Source organism: Carettochelys insculpta, chromosome 15 (genome assembly GCF_033958435.1).
Source record: "Carettochelys insculpta isolate YL-2023 chromosome 15, ASM3395843v1, whole genome shotgun sequence".
Taxonomy (NCBI): Eukaryota; Metazoa; Chordata; order Testudines; family Carettochelyidae; genus Carettochelys; species Carettochelys insculpta.
In genome coordinates, this window is record NC_134151.1 from 22040794 (window position 1) to 22061332 (window position 20539).

General features: G+C 44.7%; 1 protein-coding gene across 5 annotated transcripts in view; it reads right to left on the bottom strand.

The window, feature by feature from the left end:
- Positions 1 to 20539, bottom strand: part of ARHGAP26 (Rho GTPase activating protein 26) — a 544666-nt gene that overhangs the window by 517363 nt on the left and 6764 nt on the right. The gene's annotated exons all lie outside the window — the stretch shown is intronic.

Sequence of the window (20539 nt, forward strand, 5' to 3'; positions counted from 1 at the left end):
ATTGCTCTAATATTTGGTCCAGACCATTGTTTTATTTTTCCCTGTTGGTAGAGAACGACCCATGACTACCTGCACATCCGTGAATGGGAACATTTTTAATCAGGTGAGGCAATCATTGCGGTGAATCTTTTAAAAATAAACACATGAAGAATCCATGTCTAGCAGTACTTGCTCCGTACTAATGCATCTCAGTAACAGAAGTACACCTTAATTCATCCACCATAAAGCCCATGAAAATGCTGCAGATCTGATGCCCAGGACTCTGTAGCAGACCTATTAACCGGTTACTAAGATCAAGTGTAATATCCACTTACTGTAGTCTAGTCTGATCCCACTTATTACTGGGTAGAACTTACTACTTAAAATTTGTCAGTGCTGCACAACTATAAGAGTCTGGGGGGCAGAAAAGCTAAATTCTTTACTGGGAGACTTCAGTTTGTTCTTGCAGGAAGACAGCTTTGATATTCTGCCACCGTAAGTCTTTCCCCTCGCTAAACTACAACATGGCCTGAAGCGGCAAATACACATTCCCTATCCAAAAGGATAACAGAGCTAGAAAGGACTTCTTGATTCATCTCACTCTAACCCTCCTGTACCACATAGTAACATCTGTGCAATTCTCCTAGAAATTTTCTAAGGCCAAAGTCTATGCTGGCAAATTACAACATGGTAGATCCGCTCACAGCCCTGTAACTCCCAAGGTGTCCACAATGGCATCTTAGAACTTGCTGCTCTCTGTGCCAGTATGGACATCATGGTGCACTACAGCGCTGTGACAGGCCTTCGGTACCTGTCCCGCAATGCCTGTTCTCACCGTTCTGGTCATCAGTTTGAGTTCTACTGCCCTCCCCCAGCGTGAGCACCCTGCAGACCCGCCTTCTCCATCCCTTTGTAATTTTGAAATTCCTCTTCCTGTTTGCTGGGGACGTGCAGGGTCTTCTCAGCACATCCTTCCAGGCGGCCGTGTCCACTCCACACCAGAGGCAACCAGTGTGGGAATTCCAGGGGGGAAGCATCAATCACATGCCCCTGCCCTGCCCAGGCCCCTCTCCACCCATCTCTACTCTGCCCAGGCCCCACCCCCGCCTGCCTCTTCCGGCAGAAGCACTACGCCGCTTCTGGTGAGCGCATGGCGTTTCTCCCTCTTCCTCCTGGCAGGGGCACAGCCTGAGGGTCACTCAAGCTGCTCTCAGGTCACACCACACTGGGGGAGAGGCAGGACCAGCCCCTGCACTCATCAGAAGTGGCACAGTGCTGGGAGTGAGAGTGTGGCGGGGGGGTAATGCCGGGGGATGCACGTGACCCCCTGTGCACCCTCCACGCATCACCTATGCTCCACACACCTGGCAATCTCCTTCTCAGACCCGGGCAGAGGTCTTGGACCTCGTAAGCACCTCGGAAGAGGACTCCGAGGTGGCACCGCTCAAAGGGAGGGAGTGGGGAACCGCCCCACACACACTGGAAGCAGCAGACGGGGCGGAGCAGGGCATGGGAGGAGCAGGGCAGGGGCATCTAGCCAGTGGCCCCCCCAATTCAATCTCTGCCGGTCGCCTCCACAATCCACGCACTGCTAGCACCGCAGACGGAGCAGCTCCCGAATGTCCCATCCCCACCTCCACAGCCAGCATCCCAAAACCATTTTCCATGAGCCTCTCTCTCACTGCACAACACATTCTGGCCACCGCCCTTTCCCCAGTCAGCACCCGCTGCACTCCATACCTTCCCCTTCCCCGCCCAGCCCTGCAGACTCCCACAGGCACCCACGGCACCCCACCTCCTTCTCAGGGAAGGTTAGCCCTGAGAAACCCATGGGAGAGCTCAGTAGACTGCACGGCTGAACGGGACACCAAGTCTGTCTGGCCCATAGAAGCTCATCGCCTAATAAATTTTTATTATTCTTTAAAGTGCTATAGGATGGCTTTTTTTTTTTTTATACTGCATAGGATTACCAGCACGTAAAAAAAGAGGACACCCCTGAGAGGGAGCGCGTCTGTCTCAGTATCTACCAACTCCCATCGTATCACTGTGTTACAGTACAGCTAGTACATTCATACAACGGGAGTTGGTAGATACTGAGACAGACGCGCTCCCTCTCAGGGGTGTCCTCTTTTTTGGAGGGTCAAATATGGTAACCCTAATACCGCAACCTCACCTCCTCCCCCGCTACCCCTGTAAGCTGCAGAGATGTCACACTGCACATGTCTGTTTGTTTTAATAAATGAGATTCTCGGGTTTTAAAGCACTTGTTATTCCTACACAGAAAAACAAGTAAGTACACCACAGCAAAGCACACAGTGCTGGTGTACAAAGTGCACTGTAAGATCAGAGTCCCCCACTTGCATTGCAACCACTGCACTCCTATGGTTAGCAACTATATTGCTGGCTTTCAGCATCAAACTGCTGCCTCAGGGCTTCCCTGATCCTTACAGCCTCCTGCTGTGCTCCTCTAATAGCCCTGGTCTCAGAGGCTGCGTCTACACGTGCACGCTACTTCGAAGTAGCGGCAGTAACTTCGAAATAGCGCCCGTCACGTCTACACGTGTTGGGCGCTATTTCGAAGTTGAAATCGACGTTAGGCGGCGAGACGTCGAAGTCGCTAACCCCATGAGCGGATGGGAATAGCGCCCTACTTCGACGTTCAACATCGAAGTAGGGACGTGTAGACGATCCGCGTCCCGCAACATCGAAATAGTGGGGTCCTCCATGGCGGCCATCAGCTGGGGGGTTGAGAGATACTCTGTCTCCAGCCCTTGCGGGGCTCTGTGGTCACCGTGGGCAGCAGCCCTTAGCCCAGGGCTTCTGGCTGCTGCTGCTGCAGCTGGGGGTCCGTGCTGCATATACAGGGTCTGCAACTAGTTGTTGGCTCTGTGTATCTTGCACTGTTTAATGAAAGTGTGTCTGGGAGGGGCCCTTTAAGGGAGCGGCTTGCTGTTGAGTCCGCCCCGTGACCCTGTCTGCAGCTGTGCCTGGCTCCCTTATTTCGATGTGTGCTACTTTGGCGTGTAGACGTTCCCTCGCTGTGCCTATTTCGATGTTGGGCTGAGCAACGTCGAAGTTGAACATCGACGTTGCCAGCCCTGGAGGACGTGTAGACGTTATTCATCGAAATAGACTATTTCGATGTCGCAACATCGAAATAAGCTATTTCGAAGTTGGGTGCACGTGTAGACGTAGCCAGATTGTTGAAACGGCTTCCAGGAGCGGAGTCTCAGTGGTCCAGCCCGGAGTAAAGCTTTCACCCTTCCCTTCAAACGCTATGGAGGGTACAGCACGCACAGCTGTAAGCATAGGGATGCTCTCATCGGCCAGGTCCAGCTTCCCATACAAACATTGCTAGTATACTCTTAACCAGCCAAAAATGCACACTACAATTCTCCTGTACCTGCACAGCCCTTTGTTCAACCGCTCCTTACTGCTGTCAAGACTCCTAGTGTATGGCTTCTCCAGTCACAGCATCAAGGGGTAGATGGAGTCTTCCCAGGATCACAATGGGCATTTTGACTTCCTCCACCCCGTGATCTTCTGTTCCGGGGAGAAAGTCCCCACCTGCAGCTTCCTCAGCAGGCCCATGTTCCGAAAGACACGTACGTCATGTACCTATCCGGACCAGCCTGTGTTAATGTCTGTGCAACACCCATGGTGACCCACCAGCGCCCAGAGTACCGGGGAGAAATATACCTTTTGGTGACTGTACTTGGAGACTACATGGTATGGATCAGAATTGGAATGTGTGCACCATCTACCCTCCTCTTCCCCCCACCTCCTGCAGTTAGGGAAGCCCATCTGTGTGAAGCCAGCCACAATTTCATGCACACTATTTTTACATTTAAATGGGTTTCTGATTTTTTAAAATAAATAAATAAAAAAATGCTAAATTTCTCATTTAATAATAAGTTACAATTAAATCTCATCACAAACATGCTACACATACACTTAAAATTTCATAAAAATGAATTAATGGCTCTAGCTTCTCCAGCCTGCCTACTAGTTCTTGCTTCTTGAAAGTTCTGGGCTTTCAATTTCTTTGTCGCAGCAGATTAAAAAGTAACAGGTGCAAAGACAGACACAAACTGCACAGAATTGCTTTTGTTCTGTGCATATGTGGGGTTGGACCTTGGCCAAACGCGGCAGAGGAGTTAGTCAAGATATTGTCTTTTGAGACCAAGACACACACAACACATAGGAAAGGATGGAGGCAGCACAGAAGGGACCAGTAGAGTGGTCTTGAAAGAAAAAGGAAAACAGCAGTCATGTAACACTTTAAAGACTAACAAAATAATTTATAAGGTGATGAGCTTTCATGGGGCAGACCTCTCCAGGTCTGGACAAGTGGGTCTGCCCCATGAAAGCTCATCACCTAATAAATTATTTTGTTCATCTGTATTCTAACAAAACAAAACAGCAGTCATGTAGCACTTTAAAGACTAACACGGCTACCTCTCTGTTACTATTGAAAGAAAAAGGGAAGACATTGTTCAGCACACAGAGCTTTCTATGTCACCTCATGCTTTTGCCACAGAAAAACTGCCATGGTCTCTGGGTGTAAGAGAGACCCTATCTGGGAAAATTTTGAAGAAATTTTTTCCCTGGTTAAAAAAGGAAAAAAAACGTGTCAAGCGAAAGTAGTGCAAGATGATGATGCAGGGCCAACTTGCACAAATAAAACGTCAAAGGAAAACTACTTATTGGGAGAAAGTAATGTGGATGGGGATATGACTGAGTGGATCAACTGATTAGTAACTTAATTCATTTTGCAATGCATCAGTCTTCAAGACTCTCTCAGGCCTTTTAGCACAGGTGTGATTTGACAAGTAAATTCCCAAGCAGCTTCCTTTGTTGGACGTCGCTCGGAAAAAAAAAAAGTTTAGTTCAGCTATGGATTGTTTCATGTGTTAACTAGGTTTAGAATCCGTCACTCAAGTTCCCAGTACAGAAAGAGGCAGTAGGAGAAATCTAGAGTTGCCAGTTGCCACTGAGTGTTGTTTTCTCATGTTTTATTACATAATACAAGTCCCTTATTTTGGAATATTTTCATCACAGACCATAATGCTGATGACACAAACCTATTCCAGGATAAGGTGGGAAGTGGGCCTGGCTCCGTGCCCCCCAAAGGGGTGGAGCAAATGATAGAAGGGGAGGTGCCTAGGGCAGTCAGCCTTTAGTGTCACCCAAACCACGGTGCTGCCCCCCAGTTCCAGCAGGGCTCATCCACTCCCCTTTGAAGTGCCAGGCCCCAAGGCAACTGCCCCCTTTGTCCCTCCCAGTCGGCAGATTCTGTGAGGAAAAAGCTGTGTGAATGCTCTGGTGAGGGGGGGCCTTCTCTCGACAGACAGGGGCATCCAGAACAACGGGCAGCCCTGTCTGCTGAGCTTCTGGGTGCCTGTTTTGTCAAGAAAGTAGCCAGGCAGTCTGGCTGCTCTGTCGACAGGGCCAAGCATTCTTCTGATTGGCTTGTACGTGGCCGCACTCTGTCAACAGAAGTGTTGTCGGGAAATCTCTTCCGACGGTGACTTCTGCTGACAGATTGCTGGAGTGGAACCGTAGCCACGCTGCCCAAGGTGGGTGCCCGTGAGCTCTCCGCAAATCAGCTGGGTGGCACCTGAATGTCTCCTGGGTTTGCAGGGAACGCTTGTTTGTTAGGATACAGAAGTTAGCGGTAGCACTCCTCTGAAGAGAGCCATGAGACTTTAAAGAGCAGAGGCCAGTTTTAAATTACACCTGCGAAATTGGTCGCCTACCACTGCTGTAAGTCCTTCTCTTTTTCCCTCGTTTGCATTGCAGTCCCGTCAGAATAGAGCCCCAGTCCCACTAGAACCATTACGATACACAATCAACAGATGGAGGGCTGAGAGAAATCAAAGTCAATGAAAACATGTATTCCAACCAGACAAAGTGGCACCGATACCCTTCTTCCTGTAATCCCCCACACCAAGCTTCATTTCTGCTGCTGAGTACACTGCCTCTAGAACTCACGCATACACGCCAACAAACTGAGTCAGATTTGCAAAGCTGCATGGTGGTGCAATGGGGGATGCACTAGAAGAGATCTACAGAGCCAAGCATAAAGCTTGAAAGTCCTCATATGATGGATAAATACAAAACGTGATTACACTGTTACAAAGATAGTCAGTGCACACATTCAGTGCCATGATCTCCTGCAGCCAGAGATTCCTCAGACTGACAACACATAGGACTCTATGCTTGTCCTGGAAGTTCCAACCTCCGTGATTTCTGCAGAAGCCAGTGTGACTGTCCTCAGGCAGCTGCTCTGAGAGATAGCCCAAGCAGTGGTGACTCAGGCTAGCCCTGGGGACCACCTAGCAGTGGTCCCTGAGCAGCCAGAGGAGCCAATTCATAGGAGGTCCCAGCAGCAGACCCTCCACCAGCCAGAGTAGCTACTGCTCAGCAGGCTCTGCTCCCCCTCAACAGAGCCCCCACCCAAGAGTTATCCAGGGGTATTTATAATATAAATCATGCAAATCTTTGTTTGTGGCCCGTGACCTGTCCACAATTTATACTAAAAATACCTGGGACAAAATTGCAGCCTTAATTATATATTGTGTGAAGATATATTCTTTTCCATGTGCTCTAAATTTACCAGTCACTACTTTAAATGAAACAACTCTTTTTTGCTGTATTGTAAGGCAGAACTGCAAGGAAGGATTGATTGATTTTCACTATACCTTGCACAGATTCTGAATACCGCTGTTGAGTACTCTTTAACCCTGCCAAAGTCTACATTGCCACTTTACTGTGCTGTAACTTTCTGGCTCAGGAGTTTGAAAAAACCACCCCCCGCCCCCTGCCCCAGCAAGCAAGTTACAGTGAGTAACATACTAGAGTGCTAGATTCCCTGGTGTAAGCAGTTCACGCAGCACTCTCTCCCAGCACCGTATATACCATAAAGCACATAGAGCTGTGCTTTAATTTTAAAAGTGTAGACAAAAGCAACATACTTTCCCAGTCTCTGTCATTACTCGTTATAAAACAGAACCACAGAATACTAGAATTGGAAGGCATCTTGAGCGGTCAGGTCAGGTCAGGTCTGGTCCAGTCCCCTGCCCTCACAGCAGGACAAAACACCATCTATATCTACCCCGTTAGATACCTGTCTAAATCAGTTCCTAAATATCTGTAATGATGGAGATTCTACAACCACCGTTGACAATTTATTCCAGTAATTAACCACGCTGACAGAAAATTTTTCCTAATGTCCAACCTAAACCTCCCTTGCTTCAATTTAAGCCCATTGCTTCTTGTCCTATCCTCAGAGGCTAAGGAGAATAATTTTTCTCCCTCTTCCTTCTAACACCCTTTTAGGTCCTTGAAAGTTAATACATCCCCTCTCAGCCTTCTCTTTTCCAAACTAAACAAACCCAGTTCTTTTGGTCTTCTCTCACAGGTCTAGCAAATATGACCTTTAATCATTTTAGTTTCTCTTCTCTGGACACGTTCCAATTTCTCCACATCTTTCCTAAAATAAGGGGCCCCAATTGGACACATTACTCCAATTATGGCTTATTCAGCACAGAGTACAGTGGAAGAATTACTTCTCATGCCTTGCTGACAACACTCCTATTAATGCATCCCAGAATCAAGTTTTCTTTTTTTAAACTCATACTCAGCTTGTGGTCCATTATGACTCATGGATCCCTTTCTGCAGTACTCCTTTCTAGGGAGTCTCTTCCCATTTTGGATGTGTGAAACTGATTGTCCCTCTCTAAGTGCAGTAGTTTGCATTTGTCCTTAGTGAACTTCATCCTATCTGCCTCTGATCATTTCTCCAGATCTTTCTGAATCGTGACCCTTAATTGGGTCTTGCAATGCCTCCCAACTTGGTATCATCTGCAAACTTGATAAGTGCACTGCCTACGCCATTGTCTATTATGAAGATATTGAACAGAACCAGGCCCAAAATATGCACATCCTTCCACATCTTAACCACGTTTGTTGGTCTTCTTTGGACCTCTTCCATCTCAGGCACTAATTTACTGTAAGTAACCAAATCTGGTTATTTGCCTTTGTTATTAATGATTACTGATTGGAATAAACAATCTTACTAGGCAAGGAAATTAAGGATTCCTGCAGAGAATGGGGTTACAGGAGTGCAGCAAGGGCCTCATTGAACTAGGGAGTTGGGCTATTAGGTTTGGGAAATAGAGATCTCCAGCATGACTGGGGAGCCACAAATAGTAGCTACCATAAAGCTTTCTCCAATGTTGTTCTCTAGTCCCACTGACCACCTCTATGCTGACCACCTCCTGACCTTTCCTTACCCCTTTTCATTCCATTTCTCTTTGCAATGCTGCACCTACCCTGAAAAAACAACACATCCCCAGCTTTTGAGCTCAGGTTGAGTGAGAGTGGAGAATGGAAACATGTGGCAACTCATTCCTTTCACTTTTCTACCCAAAACTGGTTATGAAAAACTAGAACAGTAACGCCTACATGCAAAGAATTTGAGTGCAGATACCGAGCCTGTGTCCAAGAGACAGTAAAGATGAGTTACTGGGTGAAATCTGAAGCCTTTTGGAACATTTTAAGTTTTTAAGCAAAAGGAAACCAAAGAAACATGAGACAAACCAGTCAAACTTTTAAAACAGAGCATTTCTTACCACTTCCCCTTCAAAAATTTGCACTTGCTTTTAGTTTCCTGGACATTAAATTGTCCCAGGCAGTTACTGTGCCTAATGCAGAGGATGAAGTTAAATCTTTAAAACTGAAAGTGAATTTTAGACCTGCGTGGAGTGCAAGTCTCAGCATTACCTTCACTATGGAGTTGTTCCCCATGTCTGCACAGTGCTATTACAGTACTCTCTCCACTATTATTTATTACTTGTATTTCACACTGAAGGAGCACCGTTTAAAACAGGGTACAGATGCGTCTCTCCCTGCCACACACCCCTCTGACTTTCTCTTCCCTTTTCAGGAGCCTCCTGTGCACTCCAGCAGCCTGATATTCCCCTGCCCCCCCCCACACCCCCTCCAGGAACATGAGCACTTACACCTGTTCACTCCACAAGTGAGACAGTGACATTGTTATGTTTTCTGTGCAGACGTCATGGGTTATCACGAGCTTTAAAAACATTCTGTACGTTAGAGGGTCTGACACTGCATAATACATGGATACCTCCACTAAGACGTGCACAGGAACTTCAGATTCTGTCGTTGGGGTAACTTGCAAGTCTGAGCCCTCTAAACTTGGATTTTAGACTATTCTTGTCTATGTGCATTACTCTGTATCTGTCCATGTTACTTTCCATCTCCTTTCCTGACCACCCCCTCCAATACCATTTAAGTCCACCACGAGTTCCCTGCAATGCTGACAAAAATTAACAACCATGAATAACCTGAAGTGCAATTGGCAAATTTCACCAGCTCACTCACCCCTTATTCCGGCAAAGCTTTAATACAGCAAACAAATCCTGGACCATTAGTGAGACACTTCACTGCTTGCTCCTTTCCATTCTGATGAGCAGCTGCTCATCAAACTCTGTTTCTGGATACTAAACAAGAGGGACAGCAACCAAACCACCAACAACCAAACCCTGGATTTTAGAGGAGGGTGTGGAATTCTGAATCATAACACCAGGTTGTCAATCAGTCCTGCCCAATGCATAATGCAAAAAAAAGTGTTATTTGTTTTTCTTGGGAGATATTTATGTATTTATGCACATGCTAATTTTAAATCCATTGATGTCAATGGGCTGGCTCACTAGATTAAAATGCGTCGTTGAATTAGTAGATGCATGAAGAAGTTTTATCAAAGGCTTTGTTTGAAAATTAACTGGGTCAGTTTGTCTGTTCTCATTAATTTTCCATTAAAAAAAATCAATTTGGAGAGTCCCCACTTCCCTTGAAGAAATCTCACTGGGTCTGCCCCAGCATATCTGGTTTATCCACCGAGGGATTACTGTACTCTCAGACTCCCAATCGTTTTGAGAAGATAAAGCTTATGAGGGAAGTTTCAGGGAACTGGACACGTTCTGTCTAAAGGACAGAAAATGGAGGAGACGTAGGGCCATCGACAAAGGGATGTAATCAGTGGAATAGGAGTCAATTATTCTCACCAGTCAGCAAGGGCAGTACAGAAATGAGTTTAACCTGGAGCAGGGAAAACAGACTTTGAAGAAAAATCTCTATAAGGACAGATTGGCAACAAAATAGCTGCCAAGGGAAATTATGGAATCACTGAGGACATTCAAGGCTAGTTTAAAAACCCATCCATCAATGATGCTTTAGGAATAATTAAATCAGTCCCCCCGCAATGCAGAGGGATAGGCTTGACCACCTCTAAACAAGAGATACCTTCCAACCTAAATAAGCATGAAACTGTATCTTTCATTGCTTCTCTTTTTTCACTTACAGGAGGTGGTTTCCCTTTATTCACATTTTCCTTATAACTGTAATGTCAATGCTACATATAATTTTCTAACAATTTTAACTGGAGATGAGTTTGATCTGCATGTTTTCTATCCTCCAAATGGTATAGATTTTGCCTAATGATTTAAAATGCATCTGACTAACTGGAATTCAGGTTTCTTTACATACTTTCTACCCTTTTTAACTCATATCCCTGCCTGCTTTCTGCTTAGGAACCTACCACGTGTCATTCCCCTTTTCTCTAAGTTAGAAAAACACTTCTTATAACACTAAAATCAACATTGTCAATGGGGTCATGTCCACTGTGGTGGTGTGGTAAGCAAGCACCATGTATTTTTGACCATAACTATGGGACAGGCTCGATGTCAGATGTTTTTAGCAGTTTGGATCAGCTCAGATTTCTTGAACTATTATAAAGGTTTTGTTTCTCGGTAACCAATATTTCCCCGTTAAAAATGCCACCATGCTATTCACTAGGAGAGGGGAGCACAAAGTGGGGGGCAGGCCTTGGGGGGGTGATATTTTGTAAGGGGGCACAACACAATTGGCTCCATCTCATTAAAAATGCTAAAATGTTACTGTTTTATGTATGTTTATTCAGTTATAATAGCAAACGACAACATTTTCACATTGTACATTTTTTCCTCACACGTGCTGAAGGGGGGGTTGGGTTGTTTTTTTTTTTTCATATGAACATAACCAAAATTTCTGTTAGTTCAGATGACATCAGACAGGTTGGGGGAGGCACCCTGATAATTGCAGGGATGAAAAGTGGGGCCCAGCATAAAAAGTTTACTCACCCCTGCCCTAGGATCAGAAAGAAAAGGAATATGACAAAGAAAAATAGTAGGGGAGTCACAAATAACAAGCAGTCTTGTACAACCTTAAAGACTAACAAATTTGTCAGCTAATGAGCTAATCTGAGGAAGTGGGTCTTACCCAGGAAAGCTCATTACCTAATAAATGCGTTCTTTTTTAAAATTTGTTCTACAGGATAGACTACAGGGCTACCCTTCTGAGACTGGCACGGCCATGAGATCTCAACCAAGATCTCACAGAGACATGTTGGGTGAGGTAAAATCTGTCACTGGACTAACTTCTGTTGGTAAGAGACCAGCTTTGAAGGTTACACACTCTTCTAATGCAACAGAAAGGAAGATTTTGTCAATTAAAAATTATTTTTAATAAAGAAAGTTTGGTTAAAGGCGGAAGAAACCACAATTTACTTTGCTCCCTTATCTTGTTGAAAGTTCCCATTCTATTTGTCCACTCCTGTGATCCTTGCTGAAGCAAATCTACTTAAGTCACCAGGCATGTTTCCACAATAAAACCTGCTGGATTGGGCCCCTGAGGAGTTGAATTAAATACTGATCTATAGGACAGCTGGTGTAAATCCTATTCATGGAAGAGATCCCTTGGAAATCAGACATTTCCAGCCCGTCCGGTTTCTGGTTTTTGTTTGTCTATATGTATGTCTGGATGTTTGGAGGATGGGAAGGAATTTATGAAGGTGTTAAGACTTGGTAATTATCCCAAGCTAGGCAATACGGGACCATTTATGCCCCTATAGTATCCTGAATAGTAAACGAGTTAGGATAAGCGAATAGAGACAATGCAACTGGTTTTGTGCAGACACAGACGGACCATGCACCGGGACGCCTGGCTGCCTTCCCCCTGAACTAGCTTTGCAGCCTAGATGCCAGCGAGAGAGCAGCCTCCCCACCACCACCCCCAAGGTGTCACTCATGTGCTAGCTAATGTCAGCTGGATTTAAAGGGGCGGGGGGTGCAAAACAAGGTGGGGTCCATTTGCCCGGCAGAAATCCTCTGGAAACTGCAAGCCACAGCCGCTCTCCTCCGCTGGGGGGGGAGGCGGCGGCGGCGGAAGGGAGGCAGGCAGACAGTGGGGATGTTTAGAGGAAATTTACAATCATTTCCTCTCTGTGGTTTGGTTACAAATCAACAACATCCTGTTCTTTTGTGAGGCTCAGGGGCGCCTGCCAGGCTGATCGCTGGAGTCCTTAAAGCCACAGAGCTTCCCCTTCTCCCCCCCACCACGTACTTTTTAAAAAGTACTAAAAAAGTAGATGTAACTAACACTTTCCAAATGAAAAAAACATCCCGTGCGCGTTCCATGGAAACTGCCCCGGGGCCTCCAGCTGGGTCTCAGAGCACTCAGACAGCTACACAAAGTTACGCAAAAACAAGAAGTCCTGTGGCACCTTACAGACTAACACATATTTTGGATATTTCTTGTTGTTTTGGAAGTTACAAATTAACTGGGCTACCCCTCTGATACAAAGTTACACACACACTCTAAACCCCTCCAGGCCCCTTATATTTACCCAGGGGGCAGGGACAGGAAGCAGGCCATTACCACTTCTGTACCAAGAGATGCTTGGGTTCAGGATCCTGCCTGACGCTTTCCATCACCACGGTGTCATGTTCTGCTTCCAATTAAAAGTAGATCATCTCACACACTTCGGATCCACAGGGGTGTAAACACGCCTGGCGTGGTTAGAATCTTCTCCCATGGCGAAGTGAATCTGGAACGTGCCCCTTCCCCAGTTGTTCCCTAAAGGAACTGATTTTCTTTCAGGCCTTTCCTTATAACCTCAGAAATAAGGGCTCCCTCGATCAATAAACGTGACCGTCTTTTGCCCTGTTGTTTCTCTCCTTTACACACACACACACACACACACACACACACACACACACACACACACACACACACACACACACACACACACACACACACACCTTTTTACATTTTCATTAAAATAGTTTAGGGGTTTTCTTCAAGGTTTACTTTAAGTCATATTATTACAGCCCACAGAGGAGGTTGGGTTAAACACGCAGTTACTCGCAGCAACCCTTCGAGAGCATCAAAGATGGCTCTCATAAAATTAATTTACAATTGAAAAAAGGGTAGTTTTATGTGATTACAGCCGCTTCGCTAATTGCAAAGCAATGGAAGCTTATTGGCACTGAAGTACTGGCATTTTAAACCTTAACCTCAGGCATACAGTAAGCTGTCACCACCAGCAGTTTTGTAACTAAATATAGATCCCCTTGATTCAATGTGTATATTACTCAATTGCCACAGGTCAGCTCCTGAAATGCAGCAGGAATGGAACATTCAAGGTGGTTTGCTAATCAACAAATGGTTGCAAGCTAAAATCGTTTGTATATCTGCTTGATTTTTTTTTTTTAAAACAACAGCCCTAACCTCTTACTTAATAGACCCAACTGGATTTTCCACAGCAAATTATTTCTAAAGCAGTGAAACATTTTGTTTTAAATTGGTGATATTTAAAAAAGCAGCAGCAGAAAAAAAAAGTTTTGTTCTGTTTTGGTTTTGTGTAACAAGCCCAATTCCAAAGGAAAAAATATACAATAAGGGAAATTGAATCAGTTATGTTTGCGTTTTAAATTGTGGAATTTCATTTACTGTCGAGGCTCGTCTAAGATCACCTACACTTCTACAGCTTAATTATTCCATAACAAACATGAATTGTCCTCTGCTCAGATCTCAGCATCTAGTGCACACAAATGAAAACAAGTTTTCTTTGTTATTCTGTTAGCAGTGTAGTATGGAAATGTGATCTGATCAGAACTGGGTAGGCTCTGCCTGACTCCTCTTTTTTTTGTTTTTGTATTTTTTTTCAAGTGTCTGCTTTACTGTTAACTAATAGATCACAAACCAGCTTTGCAGAGAAAAAGTCTTTCCCATTTGGAAAGAGTTAAGCCATTGCTATTTAAAATTTAATAGGACAGTGCTGTTAAGGAGTGGTGCTCTATTTTTCCTACCAATTGCTGTTGATAGCTTGCAGTTCTCTTTATGAACTATAATACACAGAGGGGTGAAGAAAGCAATCAAGACTAGTACTTGCATTTTCAGGAACACACAGGCCTACAATTTATTTTTCGCTGTAGTAACATGATTCCATAGAGGCTAATAAAATGCTGCTTTAGGACTGCTCTAACATTTTATAATAATATTTTTACCTGATGGTGCTGTGTTTGTCAGAAAAGAAATCTGGAAATTCAGGCTGTTTTCTTTCCTAAACCATAAATATAATTATATACATTTAAACAACTGGTGATAGTGGACACTAATTTACAGAATCCTCATCTGCTTTTACATTTTCTTTTTTCCCTGTTTCATTTTTTAAAGGAAAATATAACTATCATAAGCACTCCTTGCGAACCCACAAGAAAAACAACTGATTTGTTACAAGTTAAGCAGAAAATGAACAATACTGCCATACTGTATTTTTTACTATATAGCATAAGAATTCTGGGATAAGAACTTATATTTATTTCTATGTTTCAATAGTATCTAACACAAAATGTAACTCAAATTAAAAAAAACCAAAAACTATTTTTGACTCCCCATAGCCATGTATTTGCATTTATTCATTTAGTTACAAGAAATATCTAAGTCACATGGGAATGCCTGGGAACCCAGCCCACCAATTAAGTTTATAAGCAGAATGGTGTTTCTGGAGTTTATTGAGTTGAGCAGCAAATAAATATCGGGGGAAAATAAAATATGTTAATGGAGATGACGTAATCAATTTGAGATACAGAAATCTATTTCTCATAGGTTGTTCAACTGCACAACAGCTGAGATCAAGTTGACAAGTAGTCTTCTAGGGATGCTGAGTGGGCACAATTTCAGGCTTGGATTCTGTGGTTACAACGTCCTTGTCAGGGGGGAGACAGGGGACAGGACAGACTATTCTGCCAGCCTGGGAGCCAAAGAGAACCACAGGTCTTGTCTGTGTCCAGCAGCCTCAGAAAGACTCCCCTTTAACCATTGTCACTGAGACACGTCTCTTTTCTACCATGTAGGACCCTACGTGCATACAATACAAGGGCAATTTCTCTACCTTTGATATTCGCATTTCTATATCACACACCCTGAATGAGACACATCCAGCTTAATTTACTTCATTAACTGATTTTACTAATGACAAGTAACTTCCTTGTCCTATTTTTTTTGGCAGCTTTATATACCCTAGATTCTGTAAATCTCCCCTCCAACCCATCTGATGAAGTGGGTCTTACTCATGAAAGCTCATGACCTAATAAATTTATTAGTGTCCACACTAGCCCAAATCTTTGAAATGGCCATGCAGATGGCCATTTTGAAGATTACTAATGAGGCGCTGAAATGCATATTCAGTGCCTCATTAGCATGCCGGCGGCCATGGCTCTTCGAAATTGCCACTTTTCGCTGCCACGTGGCTCGTTAAAACAGGACCCCGCCAGCTTCAAAAACCCCTTATTCCTATCTGCTCATAGGAATAAAGGGATTTCGAAGTTTCTGGGGTCCTTTTGAAAAGGACCCCCATCTGGACGAGCTGCACAGCAGCAAAAAGGGGCAATTTCGAAGAGCCACAGCCGCCGGCATGCTAATGAGGCACTGAATATGCATTTCAGCACCTCATTAGTAATCTTCAAAATGGCCATTTGCATGGTCATTTCGAAGATCTGGGCTAGTGTAGACGTAGCCTAAGGGTATGCCTACACAGCAGCATTATTCCTGAATAGGCTATTCCAGAAGAGGTATTCCAGAATAGCTTATTCCAAAACACCCAGCTACACACAAAATGCATTTCAAAATAATGCTCAGCTATTTTGAAATACAGCATCTACACACAAGAGAGCCTATATTGAAACAGAGCCATTGGACGCACTATAGGGTTTATTTCAAAACGGGTTCTATTCCCTGTGTACACAGCCCTTATTTTGAAATACGCGCTATTCCTCAGACAATGAAGTTTACCAATTTTGAAATAAGGCATCTGCTATTTTGAAATTGTAGAATAACTTTGCTGTGTAGTCATACCCTAAGGTGCCACAGGACTGCTTATATTTATTGCAGTCTGTCTCTAGTCCTTATCTTGCTGGGTTATGGTTGCAGAAGTGCTATTGAAGTCAAGGGATTTCTGCTCTAAGTCAGTGACAAAAATACACTGACAACGTATTTGTTGAGTTCAGATTTTCATTTAGAGACACAGCCAGAACACAGCATCTGTACATCAACTTGTTACCCTGGAAAAAAGGAGACAAACTGCACAGGAATTTTGAACCTCAGTGGTTCTGCTCCTAATACTGGCAACAGTTTGAGAAGCAAAAACTGGGAGGGGAGTATTTGCAACAACGACTAGACTTCCACACACAGCAAATATAGTATCCACTATCATTTATTAGCCCAAGCACACAAACACATATGCGCACACAGGTGCTGAAACTAGGAGTACAGGGGTGCTGCAGCACCCTCTGGCTTGAAGTGATTTCCATTATAGAGTGGGTTTTCAGGTGGGTTCAAGACTTCTCAGCACCGCCACTATAAAAATTGCTCCAGCCGCCCTGTATATGAGTAATTTCTCACACATACAAACACACACAAAGAATCCTACTGGGGGTCAATGGGACTCTTCACATATATAAAATTATTCACATACTTAGGTGCCTGTAGAGTCAGGTACATGGTGATGGCAGAAAGTAGCAGGGCTAGCTTATATGGTTTACAGTTGAAGGCTGAACTTGGAGGGTATTAGCATATACCTGTAATACGAACCATGGAGAACTAAGCAACTATGACAGCTGCTTGGGAGAAGAGTATTTCCCATTGATGTGAGCACCTCTCATCTGAACGAAGGTAAGCTTATTCAGAGACACTGCTTTGCAGAGTACCAGTTTGTGCCTGCAAAATGTAAGCCCTTTGAGTCAGGGAACGCATCAGGTCCCTGGCACAGCAGCCCGGCATTATGTACAACTGGGCTTGGGTTGGGTTGGTATTTTAAAAAGCACACATCTAAGAAACCGTGGTATTCTGTATAGCCCATTCGCTTCTCATGCGCCATCTCACGGCCTTCAGTCTAAGGGCAGAGACACTATGCTCTCCTTCCCCACACCTGAACAGACACACAGGCAGCCCAACTCATGTTCCCTCTTTGATTCAAGAATGAAACTGAGCACGTGCCTTGAGCCAGGTAAAGCAAGAGAACAAAATGCTAAGGAAGGAAGGAAACCAAGCTGTCTGAGTTGATTATGCAAAACTGATGTGACTTGTCGGATGTGATTAATGCCAGGATACGAGCAACAGGTGCCTGATGAGGCAAGAGGAAAAGCCAGAGCTTTGTTTTGCATAGCAGGGCTGGACCAATGTCATGTCTCCGTTTGTAAAACAGAGATAATGTCCTAACTTCTCCTCTCGAAAGTGAGAGCTGGTGAAGGGCTGCCTCCCAGAACAGAGAGCCTAAGGAGATGAGGTTCTAGATCGTGGTGGGCACCCTGTGGCCCACATGCCACATACGGCCCACTGGGGCTCCACCTGCAGCCTGCTGACCCCCCAGCTGCCCACTTCTTCCACATGCCTCTCACCCATCAGAGTCACACAGCTGTTTGCAGCATTCCATCTCTGGGTGGGAGGGGGAAAAAGCAGGTACGGAGCATGAATCAAGCAATTAGCATGCTCCGAAAGTGCTGGGAGGAGCAGGTAAATTCAGGCCTTCAATGTGTAAGAGGCATGGGGGAGGAGGTACCTGGGGGGTTGTCCATGAGGTTGCAGGTGGAACACCTGTGGGCTGTGGGCTGGTGTGGCCCACTAAGGTGAATGAGGTCCACTCGTGTGTCCAGCCCAACTATTCCTAGTTGCCCAACCCTGTTCTAGATCATCATGCTCTGTGATCTAAGGAGGATAGCACAAGATGCAGTAGAAAAGGGAAAGGATATGTACTGTGGCTCTGGGAAAGGCTGTATGAGGGGAGAGAGAGAACTCCCCTCAGCCCTCTGGGACTCATGCAAAATTTATGAAATGGTCTTAAGAGCTTTTCAGAGTTCCACCCAGCTCACATCTCTAGGCACCCAATGCAGCAATATTCCTACCAGAGCTGGCCTTCTGACTGGCTCCACAGGTTAGTCTAGAGCTGGCTGTGGCTCAAGGTTGCAGATCTGTACTTCTGCCAAACTGACAGACTAGTACGTTCAAAAGTTCTCCGGCATCAAACATATCTCATGGAACTGAAAGGGACCTCAGGAGGTCATCAAGTCCAGTCCCCTGCCCGCACAGCAGGACCAAGAACCATCCCCAACCGATTTTTTTAAAATCTAACCTGCTGCAGACTCTTGTGAGGCCCCCTCAAGGGTTGAGCTCACAACCCTGGGTTTACAAGGCCAATGCTCTAACCATATGAGACCTACATATGCTATTACACACACACACACGCACAGAGGAGCACCCTTAATTTCATCTACTTCATTTATCATTAGAATCACAAAATCATATTACGCTTCAGCACCATAGACTGAATTATTTTACAACAGGGTCACAGCTATTTCCAAGCCTGTGGCACAGCTTCTCAGTAGACACCAGAGAAAGAGATTGCATGTTGCAGGCTAAAAGCCAGGATACAAGATGCCTCTGAGTCAGGCCATAAAACTCTGCAATGCCCTCTGTTTGCATGCCCCATTTTCAACAGGAGGTTTCCATTCTGCAGTTTCCCTTTATGTATTCTGTTTGGAAATAGCTAGCAAATAAAAGAAGAAAAATCTCAGTATTACATCTGCCATAGATGGCAAAAGTGCCTATACAGGCATTCCATTTCTGAAAAGACGACCAAATCGTAAGTCGCTCCTCCCATGTGCAATTGTTTGAGTTCATACACACTGTGATTAGGCATATAATATAAATAAATGCACAGACAATTTCCTACTTAGATGCTCAACAGGACATTCCTGCTCACAAGTATCCCATGTGCAGGCTAAGCCACCATAATGCTTCACACCTGCTAGGGGGAGTCCCAGATCTGCCTGGGGGATGCCAAAGGGCTAAATTCTGCATGTATGCCTTGGAGTTGGCATAAAGATGATAAAATACAAGTAGCTAAAGATTGCCACTGACTACACATCTGAAATGTCTTGACAGCATAAATGATGACGGGGTAGTCAATTACATTTTGTCAGGGTATACTCAAGGCCCAGACTCCAGAGAAAATAATGATAATGGTAAGTAAATTACAAAGATTTCAGGGTTCACTTGAAAGCATCTGGAGGTCCAGAGTTGACCCATTTTCCATTGACTACCCCTGAATTATGCATTCCCCTGGGACTTGCAATTTCACTTACTAAATTGATTTCATGTTTGCCTTTTCCAGGTGGTAGATTATGAACCAGGCATTTCCTAAAACTGTCACTATGGGCCTAAATGCACACACCACTCTTTGGAGATATGCTGGCCCGCATTCTCAGCTCATGCAGATTTGCAGGCCCATGTCAGAAGGCCAGCCAGTCCAAAGTGAGCTGGCAAGGAGATTGGTGTCTGCTAGTTAAACTCTTCACTTAAGTCAGATTCTTCTGGCCCAGCAGATTCTAGCTACAGAAGGAAGTGGAAAGGAAAGGAAAGGACTTTTCTGAATGTTACCAAGTCCACAGCTTTGCTTCCTCTAAGCTGTACTTGTTAAAAAAAAAATCATGGTGAAGGTGGGGTCATATTCCTCCACGCACCGAGCTTTAACTTTTGAGTCTTTAAAAACCTAAAGTGTCCTTTCTAAATATAAATACATTTAAAAGAAAAAAAAAACAACAGTTGGTCTTAGCAGTACCCTTGATAGGGCACATGGATTAATTATGAAATTCCCTGAAGCCCTCTGCAGATATCAAGTTATTTCTTACTTGCAGTGGGGATTTATTCATTCAAAGACTTATACTGTAATTTCCATTTCAACAATTTACTGAGGGACGGGGTTGATTTTCCATCACTAGCTATTTTAAAATCAGCACTGGGGGTTTCTCTAACAGACTTGCTCTGTGAAATTTTTTTGGGGGGGCCTGGAGTGGGGCAGGGAAATTCTATGGCCTGTGTTATACAGAAGATAAGATGAACTGACCACAGGATACCTTCTGGCTTCTGAATACAGTAGGGTCGCAACATTCATGAGGGTTTGGTGTTCAGAACCCTCAAGATTGCTGATTTTCATGAATACGGGGGGGATCAGAGTCCCGGGGAAGCAGCAGACGCTGGCGCTTCTGGCCCTGGAGAAGCAGCATTTGCGAATAATTGAATTCGCGGATGTCGCACTCGCGAATGTTGCGACCCTGCTGTTCTTGCATGTATGTAATTGAGAAGAAAAGCTACACTTTAG